Raw genomic sequence first — 14,024 nt, 5'->3', positions numbered from 1 at the left:
AAGGACCAGGTCAAGAATATTATGCCCTGTAATAGATTTAATACACTCATTAAAGAAGTTTTTGTTTATTAAAGCTAAGAACGTATGGAAATACCTCACATTCATATATCTCAATGCCATAGCACAAGATTTCTGGACAAAGCCAAAAATAATGTCAGGACAAAGGCCCAAATCAAGAACAGATTTTAGATGCCGCTTTTATAAAGTTAGTAGAGCAGGTTTTGCATTAGCATGCATTTCCTGAAGGATATGAAGTCTGAAACAAAAATGTCTGCCATTATTTAGTGACTTCATTAATTAAGTGTGTGGGGTACGAAATAATACCATGGCAGGGCTAGTCACCTAATGGTGTGATCACTGGCTCTAGATGATGGTCATTTGATGTCACACCCCAAACCCATGTATAAGGTGGGGGAAAAGAGAACTGATGATGTTATACCAAAGCTGAAGGTGACTACCAATAAATTCATACTACTCAATTCCAAAACAGCTCCACATTAATGTGGGCAAGGAATATGCCTAGTTTAATTTTCTTATACATTCTTTAGACAGAAGTTTCTGGGTATCAAGTAAAACAGCTGTTATTTTCAAGTCTGAAGTTACTTCCTTTCAATTGCCTACATCTCAAATTTTACAGACAACCATTTCTTTGTTGTACAGCCACATCAGCAGTTACTAAGGCACTTAGCAGGTAGTTTTAGATACATTTCAAGCAATGAGGTTACACTTAACCAGGGTAAGTCCCATCTTGTTCCCTCTCAGTAACACTTTTAGGGACACCTATAGCTCTTCAGTACAAGGTGTTCTTTTCAAAAGACAAGGGAAGGAAATAACAGAATTCTGCCAACAATTTCATTAAAGAAGCTGGCTTCAGCATAACAATGAGATACTTTGTTTTTTGCACGATTATAGTTCCACAATTATGACTTCACAAATAGAAAAATCAGTGGGTACCTGGGTACATTAAAGATTTTATTTTTACTTACTGATTTAAGCAGGTAGATGAGCTGGACTGAGGACACTTTGCAGCTACAGCTGTTGTAGATCAGTCAATACAACAGTTTGATCATTCTCAAGTGAATAAGCAGGCCCTTCTGATCTAGTCTGCTTGGCACAGCCATACAATAAATTCAACTGAAAACACAGTCAGACTCAGGTTATTTCATCAGCTACCTCAGATTATGCATAGGAGCCTCACACTTTCTTAGAATGTAGGGACATGAGATCCTCAATACTGTCTCAGCACATTACTCCCTATAGAGATGTGGGCAATGGGATTACCACAGAAAGTATTCTTTTGGTCTTTAACAAACAGGTACAGTATTTATTTGGAGAATCAGTACTAAAGACATGTTACTCACAAGCAAGGGGTACCCACTTTCTTCAGTTCTGCAACTTTTTTTTCTAGTTTTGAGAGTGGGTACTGCAGTCCTATTTTTAGTTACAGTGTGTACCCCATGGCAATCTTAATGTATCCACAGATAACATGATCAAGTCATGTCATACTGTCAAAGAATGAAGGACAGACCCTTTTATTTTGAACGCAATAGTAAAGGAAAAGGGTTAAATGCAGTTAGACCGGTCAATTTCATAAGAGAATGCACAGCTTCCAGCATTCAGGAGGAGGAGTTCAAACCAACAATTATGAATCAGAGTTGCTTTACATAACATCAAGGCTTACTATACATATGCTCTCAATTACCTTTAATTCAGAGTTTGAGTAGGCCAGACAGGACAGAACACACCTCATTAAGGAAGCAGCAGACTGCTACAACAGACTCTGGATGTCATTTCCTTTGCAAATGCTATCCAAATCATAATATAAAATGTCATTAATTCACATTTTTTATTCCATTAAGAATGCATGATGTTATAACCAAAGATTTCATCTCTCAGGTTAAAAGAATGGATAACACCCTTAATTCCACATAACAGTTCCATGTCAGAAAGCTTTATAGCTTGTTAAAGAAACTAGAGGGCTATCTGCAAGGCAATCATACTAGGGCAAATGGTGCAAATTAACAGCTTTAGAAAAGGATTATACAGGGTTCTCAAAAGCCACTCTACCCCACATCTTGCTTGTATTGTATGCAACAATCAAAGTTTGCTTATTCATCCATTAAACTACATGCAGTGGTCCTGTAATCTTGTTTGCAGCATTTCTAGTCCATGCCCTTTATAATGCCTGAAAAGTATTCCTGAAACATATTTTGCACCAGAGAATACTGAGGCGCCATATTTCATCAGTGTGGGATTTAAAATTTGTTTAACAGCAAGTATGCCACTTTATCCTTTTAAACCGGCAAGGAAGGCTAAATGTCCTGTTTTGGAAAATCATGTTATAGAGTTCAAACTTGGGTCCAATCAGGCCATTAAATAATTTGCTGAGAGACACCTAGGAATCATACTTGACACTTTTTGTCCAACAGTTTTATAAAGAATTCCAAGCTATCAACATATCTTATATGTTTGTTAGGGAGTTCCACAATCTCCCAGCTACCAATATGAGCCCTTAACTGATGTACTAATTTTAGGGATACTAAGACATTCTTATTGCTGGTGTTGACATCATGATTAGGGAAGGATATACCCCGGGGCAACAGCCAAGATCTATTTTAAGCATATGAAAAACCTAAATTAGCTCTCCCCTTATAAGTCTGTACCTGACTGAAAACAGAAGACACTCCAATTCATTATCATAACTCATTACTCACCCCTGATACTAGCCTATTAATTTGTTTTATTCCACTCTAATTTCTTCAGCTGAAGCACACTACAACAGCAAAAAAAGCAATGGTATTATATAATAGGTGTTACTGTTGTAACAAATAAGCAAATCATAATTTTTGCCTCTACTGCTGACACTCCAGTATATCCTCTATTAAGCTCCAGCATCTTCACACCACAGTTTTAGTGTGGGTGTCACATTTTAGACAAGAGTCCAGTAACAATACACCCAAGTCTCTTATCTGCTTGGCTACTGTTAGTATATTATTGTTCAGGACATTCGAGTATCCAATATTAATATTACCAAAACGCTTTTTCTTTGCATTTTTCCTTTTGTTTAATCTCGTTCCATTAAATGATATCCACTGAAAAATTATGTCTAAGTATTTTTGCAAGGCATATTTCTCACTGATTAACTAAACTCCCTACTTTATTTAATATTGTCTGCAAATTTACTAAACCAATGTTCTCATGAGATAGAAATACTGATATTAATGGGAACAGAGTTACCATTAAAAAATAAATAAATAAATACTTTCATGGTACAAGAATACTCAGGGACAATTCAGCTACTAGTTTATTAGGAAAGATCCATATAAATGTACGTTCATAATGTTGAATTTTTTTTTCATGGCAGCAAAAGTGATCGAAACTCATTTGATTGTTTTTGCCAGCGTTAAGTTCGTGCGAGATTGCAAACAGTGAAGAATGGAGACCTTGCCCACTCCCCATAGTAGAGAAATCTCGGAGTTGGTATATCTAATTAGGCAGGGGGTTCGGTGGCACAGGAGGGCTTGCTCCACTTCAAAACACACAATTCTTTTTTATGTTATATGTTTCGATCCATCTGGATCTACATTTTTTAAGTTAATATTTTTACACTTTGATATTTTGATGTACCTCTATTTACTTCCCTTTGTAACAGAGGATAAAGGATTTTACATACGCTTGATTTCCATATGCAGCTAATATATAATCCAGAAAGAACTGCCTCTTTCAAAAGGTCTGAGCAGCAGTTTGTCACTTGTGCAAAAAGCAAAGGAAAAATATTGAGCAACAAGCCACTTCCAAAGGCATACAACTCCAATACTGAAAAGAACAGGAACTTCCCAAAGAAACTCGTGCACGAAAGGATGTAAATTCTTTTCTTTTATTCCACAATCCTATAGCAGTTAAGCGCTTTCACCTGGAACCCAGTCTTCTTCGGAACAGTCAACAAGCACCATAACTTCCTTTTTATACATAAACCAATACAATCATTTTAAAAATTGCGCCAAAACATTTAAAGGTATAGTACACATTCAGCAGCAATGACCATAAAAAATCAATATTTATAATCTTCCTAGATATTTGAATAAACCCATATCTAGTGTATACAATAATTATACTGTCAAACTATTAAACTATATAAAATATTTATAAAACATTTGTATATTTAAAATTATTTTTAAACATGTATGTAAACTATATATAGTATATAAAAACTAAAACTCTATTTCATATTCATACTACTATCAATATTGGAAGACTTGAGACTTTTAATAAATCAATAAGTATATTACCAATACTATAATAACTCAATGACTTATACTAAGAGAGGATCAAGAAAGGTTTAATACTGATGGACTCGTTTAGTCCTGGGGGTCTAGTAGCGTCTAATAAAATCTGCCATCTGCTTTCCAAGGCAGCCAGTTTCATCTTCCAGTTTCCCCCAAATGTTGAATAACTAATGGTATCTATGATAGCAAACTGAAAAGTGTGCTCTTTACCATATTCATGGATATGTTTAGACAATGCATTCTTCATGTCCTTCCTCTGAATACGGTAAAGGTGTTCATATATTCGCTTTTTGAAAACTCTTTCAGTCTTGCCTATGTAATACATAGGACAAGTACAACATGTAGCAATATATATCACCCTACTTGTGTTACAATTTCCAGTTCTAGTTCTAATACATGTAGAGTTGAAGTTTTTAAGTCTAATGTATCTGGATTCATTAATAAACTTACACTGTTTACATCTGCCGCATTTTGTTGTGCCTTTGTACATATTCTTTGTGGCATTATCATAATTGGCTTTCTCTAATAATCTTTTTAAATTAATGCCTGTCTTATATACAAATTCAGGAGAATTTCCCACATTACGTTCCAAATTCGAACTAACAAGTATATTCCAATGTTGTCGTAATATGTCCTTAATAAAACACGTATGTGGAGTGTAAGTCAAAATACATGCTCGACTAGAATAACTGGATGGCAGCCCTTCATGTTTTTCATTAACTATATATTTACCTAATAAAGGGGGGTACTTCTTACCCCATTCATTACCCACATATTCAATTGTATCCAGGAGCATGTGGTCCGGATATCCACGATTACTAAATAATGTCCTAATGGTATCAAGTTCCGTTCTCATCACAGCTTCTGTCGAAGACATCCTCGCTGCGGATACACTGCCCTTACGATGTTTTTAAAATGTGTGGAGGATGGTTACTTGTAAAATGTAGGTAATCATTGGAAAAAGTTGGTTTGCGGAAAATTCTAGAAGTGAATGTATGTTGGTCAAGACCAACCAAGACGTCCAAATAAGCAATGTCCACAGTACTAGTTTGATGAGTAAATTTTAAAAATGTAGAGGATAGATTGATGAAAGCCATAAATTCTTGTAATTCCTCTATAGAGGCCTTCCACAAAATAAAAATGTCATCCAAAAATCTGGCATAGAATGAGATGTGAGTATAAAATGACTCTTAAATAACACTTCCTCTTCCCATTCCAGCATCACCATGTTGGCAAAGATGGGGCACACGCACCCATAGCAACACCTTTTGTTTGCTTGAAATATTCCCCTTGAAACACAATATAATTGTGATCTAACACCAGTCCCATCATGTCACACAACAACACAACCTTGTCCCAACTAACCCCTGCATGTTTCCTGAGGCTATATGAGAAATGTTCGATTCCTAGTTCTCTGGGTATACTGGAGAAAAGATCGACCACATCAATGGTGACTAAGATGAGGTCTGGTCTCCAATATTCATGTTGTAATTTGCCCAAAAAACTCCACGAATCTTTCATGATGTGTGGGATATTTCCATAAATGTGTTTTAGTTGATGATCAATCCATTTCCCTATGTTATAAGTCTTGGAATGGGAGCCGGAGATGATGGGTCTGAAGGGTGGTTGCTCCAAGGATTTGTGAAGTTTGGGTATGCCAACAATGGTTGCCAAAATGGGGTGGTCATTCTTCAAAACATATAAGTGTCATTTGTAATCCTGTTGTCTATTAAATATTCCTCTATAGCCAGATCTATACGATGGTGTCCGATGTTAATCTGATTTAAGGAGACATTTTCGTAAGTGTCTGCCTGATTTAAGATGTCATAAATACAAGACTTGTATGCTTCAACATAAAAAAGTACTAACCCACCACCCTTGTCGGGTTTCATGATGCGTACCTCTTTATTCTGCATCACTTGGTTAAGACATTCCTTTTCTGATTGAGTAAGATTTTGTGGTGGACCGTTATGCAACAAATTCCTATGTCTAATGTCCCTGTGTAGTCTATAAGAAGTCTATAAGAATTTACATCCTTTCGTGCACGAGTTTCTTTGGGAAGTTCCTGTTCTTTTCAGTATTGGAGTTGTTGAACTTCCAAAGGCATGGCAATGCATTTCATTTAGTTATGAGAAAGTACAGTTGTGTAAATAAATTTACCATAACAGATATGTTCAGATACAGAATTTTTGCGGTAGCCTGTTCTATATAGGAATTATTCTGCTAAGAATCAGATGATTGTCCAGCTTTAAAAGCTTTAGGGCACCTGCCACATACCCTAACTGCTGAAGTGGGCAAGAAGAGTGGTATAAAGTTAGAAGTCAGGGCACCAAACTCTCAGAGCTTTCTTGCCTCAGAACAAGACAGGCTAGAGCCCTGCCATACAGGTATGTGCTAGGAGAAAAAAAAAAGAATGATGAAAAACCCACATCCTAGCATAAGAAAAAGAAACAAAACATAAGAAAGAGGAATGACAGAGAGTGAACAGCAACAGTGATCGTTTTGAACATCCACTGTTATATAATAAGTTTTTTGCATAACTGTACTATATTCATTAGATCACTGTTGCGGTAGCCTAACCTATATACAATAAATACCCAACCTTATAAAGGAAGGGAGAAGAAAGAAGTCCAGGCGTCCTTGGAAAATAGTCCTAGTAAAGCCTGCTCTGGACCTAGAGAAAGAATCCAGTTTATAGTGTTTGGTAAATGAGTGCACAGAAGACCAAGTTGCTACCTCTAGAATATTTCTAGAGTTCAGTCTTTCCAAAAAGCCACAGAAGTAGCCAAAGTTATTGTGTAATGGGCTCTGACTTTACTATTAAGAGTCTTAGTATGATGAGAACAACAAAAGGCTATAGTATGAGGCAACCATTTAGAAATACACTAAAAATGCTAGTGTAGACGATAAAAAAAAAACCCACTATAAAGATACTACATACATAATCGTTTAATAAGCCAAAAAACATACATTGAGCATTTTCTCTACATTCTATTAGACTTCTTCAGGACCTTAGAATAACTAATTATCCACCATTTAAAAATATCCTGGTTACATGTTCAATAAAGACATCACTTTGAAGATAACTTAAATCCCTACCTTACATATATCAAAGTTAAAATCTTACAAACTTCCCATAAATGATAAAATTACAGTAATACTTATTTCGTAATTTATAACTTAGCAGCTCTGAGTTGCAAAATGCTAGTTAAAGAAATAAATTCGCAAACACCAAGAAATGAAATTACATTAAATAATAGCTGCCATCCAAGTTCCTTATATTCTTAAGTGTATTCTCAACCACCTTCTCTAATGGGTTTAACGTTGTCAAAAGCAAAAACTACAAATATTTTAAAATGCTTGCAAGTTAAAGAATGTTTGCATAATGCATTAAATTGAGCAATTTAATGTCATTCAAATGTTCATATATTATAGAACTCAACTCTCTTCGTTTTATCTATATCAAAAGTCTTGCATAAGAGGCAGCTGGCAATGAAAAATCCCCTGCCAATTTACAATGACAAAATTCAGGAGAGGGGGTTGTATTGTCATAACTTGATGCAGTTACAAAAGGGCCTAGATGAATCTGCAATATTTACAACTAACACACTTAACCATTTTCTTTTCTCTGATATAGTGGGTAGCTTTCCTAGTGTTATTACTTTTTTCAAAAGTCATTTTCATGTGTATATATAAAAGACATTATATACCCCAATTTTTTGGTGTTAGCATCATAATGCAAAATATTTTTCCAGTGTTATGAAATTATCTAATGTACCTTCATAAATTCTACTAAAATCTTTGTCAGCTGATTTTTTTCAAACAAAATGGCATACCTTCAGTAATTAAAGGTTTAAAATCTGCATTTATACTTGCATTTTCTTCAAATATATTATTTATCAAGCCTCTTGGGTAACATCTCTTAAAAACATTTAACACAATCGAGTGCCTTAAAAAAATACTTGATAATCATTATGACATCCCCACTTTGGGCCAGTAATCAAGAAGCCTGAATCCTCACCACTGACACTGAAGAGGGACGCTCCACTTGGAATAAAACAGATACACACATTATTTCCAGATGCAACTCTCTGCATCAAGCACAATTTCCCTTAAGAGCACACAGTGAACACACTCAGTAAGGGGTCTGGGTTTCTCTTTCTCTCTCTCTCTCTCCTGGTCCCCGAAAAGACTCCGCACTGTCACAGCTGCAGAGTTGGACTCCTCAGCTGAGTGTCTAAGCCAAGTCCTCCAGCACTCTCTATGTGAAAAGTACAGTTTTGTACCTACCATAAATGTAGATGTTCGAGGATCTCCATTGCTGCAGTCCTGACATATGGGTATTCCGCTGTCCACAATCGGCCCGAATACCAAAGGGCTAGAACCGGCGTCGGTCATCGGCGCCCGAGACTGACATCAGTACGTGCCAGTACAAATGCGCATGACCGACGCCATAACCTCAGTCTTTCTTGCCTCAGACGTCAGAATGCAAAAAACACCACCCAAACCCCAACCTAAAAAGAAAAGGGGGGAAGGAGGGAGGGAAATTGGACTGCAGCAATGGAGATCCTCGAACATCTACATTTATGGTAGGTACAAAACTGTACTATGTTCTTCGTCTCCCATTGCTGCAGTCCTGACATATGGGTAGAATCCCAGAGCAACGGAAAAAAGGGAGGCTGGCCAACTAAATAGCAGTAGGAGCTGCTAACATGCCCTGTAAGATTGCAGTGGCAAACCCAGCCCTAGACCTAGAATAAAGAGGTAAATGATAATGCTTTGTAAAGGTATGTACAGAACTCCAAGTAGCTGCCTCTAGAATGTCTTTAGTAGCTACCCCTCTCAAAAAAGCAGTAGAGGTGGCCGTAGCCCTAGTAGAATGAGGCCTGATCCCAACTGGAACCTCCTTTCCATGATGAGAGTAACAAAAAGCAATACAATGGCCAATCCACTTGGAAATAGTTTGTTTCGAGACAGCTTTCCCTCATGAAGTCAAAGCAAACGAAACAAATAATTGTTGAGATCTTCTGAACTCTTTGGTTCTGAACAAATAATACCTTAACTGCCTATGTACATCCAAAGAATGCAAAACTTTTTCCCCTTCATTTTGGGGGTTAGTATAAAAAGTAGGCAAATGTATAGATTGGTTCAATGCCACATTAGAAATCACTTTAGGCAGAAAAGTAGGATTAGTACGTAAGGAAACTCTGTCCTGGTGAAAAATCAGAAAAGGTTCCACTGCCATGAGGGCCTGTAATTCAGATACCCTTCTAGCAGAAGTAACGGCCAACAAAAAAGCAGTCTTCCAAGACAACAACTTCAATTCAGCTGTAGCTGCAGGTTCAAAAGGAGGCAGAGTCAGCTTTTCCAAAACAAAATTAAGATCCCAGGTAGGAGTAGGAGCCGTCCGTGGGGGTCTTATATTCTTTGCCCCTCTAAGAAACTGTTTAACCAATGGATGTGAAAATAAAGGAGGGTCACAATCATAGTGAGCAGAAATAGCTGCAGCATGCACTTTTACAGAAGAGAAGGACAAACCCTTGTCCAATAAAATAGTCAAATATTGTAATGTACAACTCAAATTAGGCAATTTGACATCAAAGCCTTTAGCTGAACTCCAAAGAAAAAATCTCTTCCATTTATCAGCATAAACTTTTCGAGTACTAGGACGCCTGCCTTCCAAAATAACATCCAAAACTTGTTGAGGGAGCTGAACGCCCTCCTTCTCTAAAACAGAATGCGCCAGGCTGTCAGGTGTAGGGATTGCACCCTGACATTGAGAAAATGATTGTTTTCCTGAGACAATAAGTGAGGAATCTGTGGTAATGGCCAAGGTGTTCCCTGAATTAAGCTCCTCAACAGAGGGTACCAATGCTGACGAGGCCAATCCGGTGCTATAAGGATCATGCAAGGTTTGTCCCTCCTGACTTTCAACAGCACCTTTGGAAGAAGAGGCAAAGGAGGAAAAGCATACACGTGAAGGTTGCTCCAACTGAAGGATAGTGCATCTATTTTCCAGGCTTTTGGATGAAACAGCCTTGTGCAAAACAGTGGCAGTTGGAAATTCAGAGGAGAAGCGAACAGATCTATGTCTGGAGTTCCCCAAGCCCTGGTCAACTGAAGAAATACCTGAGGGTCCAATTTCCATTCGTGAGGATCCACAATCTGTCTGCTCAGAACATCTGCTAAAGAATTTTGTGCTCCTGGCAGAAACTGTGCTCGAAGAGTGATGTGCAGATTCAAAGCAGTTTCCCATAACAGCATTGCTTGTCTGCAAAGAGGGTAAGAATGAGTTCCCCTGCTTGTTGATGTACCACATGACAGTTGTGTTGTCTGTTCGAATCAACACCAGTCCTGGTTGAAGTAGGCTCTTGAATCCTTCCAAAGCAAATTGAACTGCCAGCATCTCTTTCATGTTGATATGCAAGTGAAGTAGCTCTGGGGCCAAAGGTCTTGAATCCATTTTCCTTTGAAATGAGCTCCCCAGGCTGACTCGAGGCGTCTGTCGTCAATATCTGACTTGCCTCTGGTTGGGTCACAGAGAGCCCCTTGTTTAGGTGACATTCCTGAGCCCACCACAGAAATTCTTTCTGAATGCAAGGTAGAATCCGAATGACAGTGTCCAAATCGTGGCTGTGTTGAGTCCAAACGCTTTTGAGATACCATTGTAGCTTCCTCATATGCAGTTTGGCATTGGGAAGTACTAGAATGCAAGATGCCATGAACCCCAAGGCTTGAAGGACTGTCCTTGCAGTCAGCCTGGACATTACTGATAGCTGTTGGAAGTATAGGTGAAGATTTCTTTGTTTGTCCGGGGTAAGAAATGCCATCTGAGCAGCTGTATTCAGTCTTACACCCAGAAAGCACATCTCTTGTGAGGGTACTAGACTGGACTTTATTTCGTTCACAGAATACCCTAGGCAACTTAAAACTGTCATTACATACTGCAGATGTTGAAGAAGTTTGTGCTTGCCTTGAGCCAGAATCAAACAGTCGTCCAGATAAGGATAAATTTGAATTCCTGTTAGTCTGAGAAAAGCTATTACTGGAGCCAGGACTTTTGTGAATACCCTGGGCAGTAGACAAGCCAAAGGGCAATGCAGAGAACTGATAATGCAAATTCCCATTCCGAAATCTCAGGAATTTTCTGCAACTGGGCCTGATAGGAATGTGAAGATGGGCCTCTTTGAGATCCAGAGTCACCATCCAGTGATCTTTGCCCAGCATAGGTAACAGCTGTTGCAGTGTTAACATCTTGAATTTTGGAATTTCCAGAAAGGTGTTTAGAATGGACAAATCCAGAATTGGTCTCCAAGTATTTCCTTTCTTTGGCACTAAGAAAAGACGGGAATAAAACCCTGTGCCTCTTCCTGCAGAAGGTACTTCCTGTATTGCTCCCAACTGAAGCAGAGAAGAAATTTGTGCCTGTGCTTCCAGTCTTTGCTGATGAGGCACATCCGGCATACCTTTGAAAGGAGGGAATGTGTGAAAATAAAATTTGTAGCCTCGATTTATTATGTCCAATACCCATTTGTCTTGGGTAACCAAATGCCAATTCCTTTGGAAAAGTCCCAGTTTTCCTCCTAGAGGAGCTGCCAGCAAGGCAGAGTCCGGCAGCTGAAGACACAGGTCATTGGGTCTGTTTCCGAAAGGACTGACCCCTGCCCTCCCCAGCAGAAGGGGTAGAAGAACCCAAAGACCTAGAAGTAACAGGGCCCTGAGAGGAAGCCCTACCTCTACCTCGCCTCGACCTGCCCCTAGATTGATAATCCGAAGAGGGGAAAGACCATCCCTTAGCAGGCCAATTCCTACTGAACTTAGGGGGCTGAACCTGTAAAAAGTCCTTAACTGTCTGCATAGACTTAGCTTTTTCCTCCATTTTTTCAAAACTGATTCTACTGGAGGGCCAAAAAGAACATCAGATTGCAGAGGAGCATCCATAATTCGAGCCTTAACATGCTCTGACAAGTTCTGATCTTTAAGCCAGGCATGACTGCGAACAACTGAACTAGTAGCAGCCACCCTGGAAGAAGCCTGTAAAGCATCAAAACCACACTGCAAAGAATGCTTACCAACTTGGTCTGAAGCATGCACTAAATCCTGAAGCTCCTTACATTCAATACCTTCAGCTAAAGCATCTACTTTACATTTCAATTGGCCCAGCAAATAATTTTGATACCTGAGCATATGAAACTGACAATTTAAAGCTCTCATAGCCAAAGTAGAAGAGGTATACAGTTTTTTACCCCACCTATCCAGGGCCCTAGCATCCTTGTCCAGAGGAACTGGATTCCTAACCACAGAAGCCCTAACACCTTTGGGGCCTTGAGTAATAGTTTCTGGATCAGCCCTAGGACTCTTATATAAGTACTTGTGAGCTTCCGGAACCCTGTAGTATCTATCTGGTTTAACCGGGGCAGGAGGCAGAGAATCTGGGTTAAGGGCAGCCTCAGAAAATACATCCTGAACAACATCCAGTACAGGGGGAATAGCCAAGGGCCTATGCTGAGGCAAAAACAAGAATTCTCTTAGCCTTTTTCGAGAATCCGAATAATCCTGGCCCTCCCATTTGAAATGTTCCCTCATGGAATGCAAAGTCTCAGAGAAAGAAAAATCTTCTGGAGGGGACTTGAGGGAGTAGTGTCCTCAGCCTCCGAATCAGAATAGGGAGGGAAATCCTGAAGTTCTTCTACAGAGGAATCTGACTCATTGGAAGACTGAACCAAACCCTCCAACTCTGTCTCTACCCTGGGCCTCTTTACAGGGGGGGGGCATAGAACCCCTAATTAAAGTAATCAAATCTTCAGCCATTTTAACATGTGCTTCCTAGGAGCTGGACCCTGGGGACTAGCACCAGCAGGGGCAGACTTAGACTTAGAATGGGCTTTGCTTTGAGAAGGAGGAGGCCTAACTACCCTATGAGGGGAGGGAACCACTGACATCAGAGAAGCACCCTCAGCCTGGCCTAACACAGGAGAAGCCACTTCCTGTAGTAACAAAGGCTCCCCTTGAGACTCAGGCAAACTTTCAGAAGGAGCCGCTGAAGTAGACAGTGGTTCTACAGAACCGGCGTCCGGAGTGGACGACTCATCCTGTTTGGACCGCAAAGACTTCTCTTTGCGTTTTTTAGCAGAACCAGGCGTCGGCGAATCCGACGGCATGTTGTAATTACAACGTTTACCAAACACCAGCCTAGCACAGTCCAACCGACATTTAATAGTACGCTTGATAAAAGTAGCACAAAAGCGGCACCCAACAACGTCGTGCTCAGGCCCCAAACAAGGAATACAGAGTGAATGGTAATCCCTATGAGGAATCTGTTTCCCACAAGAAATACAGTTATTAACTTTTTCTGACATCCGTCAATACTGAGGCAAGAAAAAGACAAAAGTGTCCCCAACGGGGTACTTAGCCCAACTTGGTCTCTGGTCTGAAACTCGAAAACCGACAATTCCAGAACGCCGAACGGCACTTGCAAATGCTGCTTCTGCTTAGGACCACGCGGCAAGAAAGACTGAGGTTATGGCGTCGGTCATGCGCATTTGTACTGGCACGTACTGATGTCAGTCTCGGGCGCTGATGACCGACGCCGGTTCTAGCCCTTTGGTATTCGGGCCGATTGTGGACAGCGGAATACCCATATGTCAGGACTGCAGCAATGGGAGACGAAGAACATCCAGTGCTTCTTGTCCCTGCTCCAAGTAGCTGACATACACACTGCTTGAGATTTAATTTTCA

At 39.5% G+C, this 14,024-nt stretch overlaps 1 protein-coding gene across 1 annotated transcript in view; it reads right to left on the bottom strand.

The window, feature by feature from the left end:
- The window catches only part of LOC122804326 (protein only RNase P catalytic subunit), a 1,488,843-nt gene that overhangs the window by 984,987 nt on the left and 489,832 nt on the right, over nucleotides 1-14,024 (bottom strand). The gene's annotated exons all lie outside the window — the stretch shown is intronic.

This window comes from Protopterus annectens, chromosome 6.part0, assembly GCF_019279795.1.
Source record: "Protopterus annectens isolate FY-2018-M chromosome 6.part0, PAN1.0, whole genome shotgun sequence".
NCBI lineage: Eukaryota > Metazoa > Chordata > Ceratodontiformes > Protopteridae > Protopterus > Protopterus annectens.
Note: the sequence above shows the minus strand (reverse complement) of the source record. Positions and strands in the feature narration are given on the sequence as shown.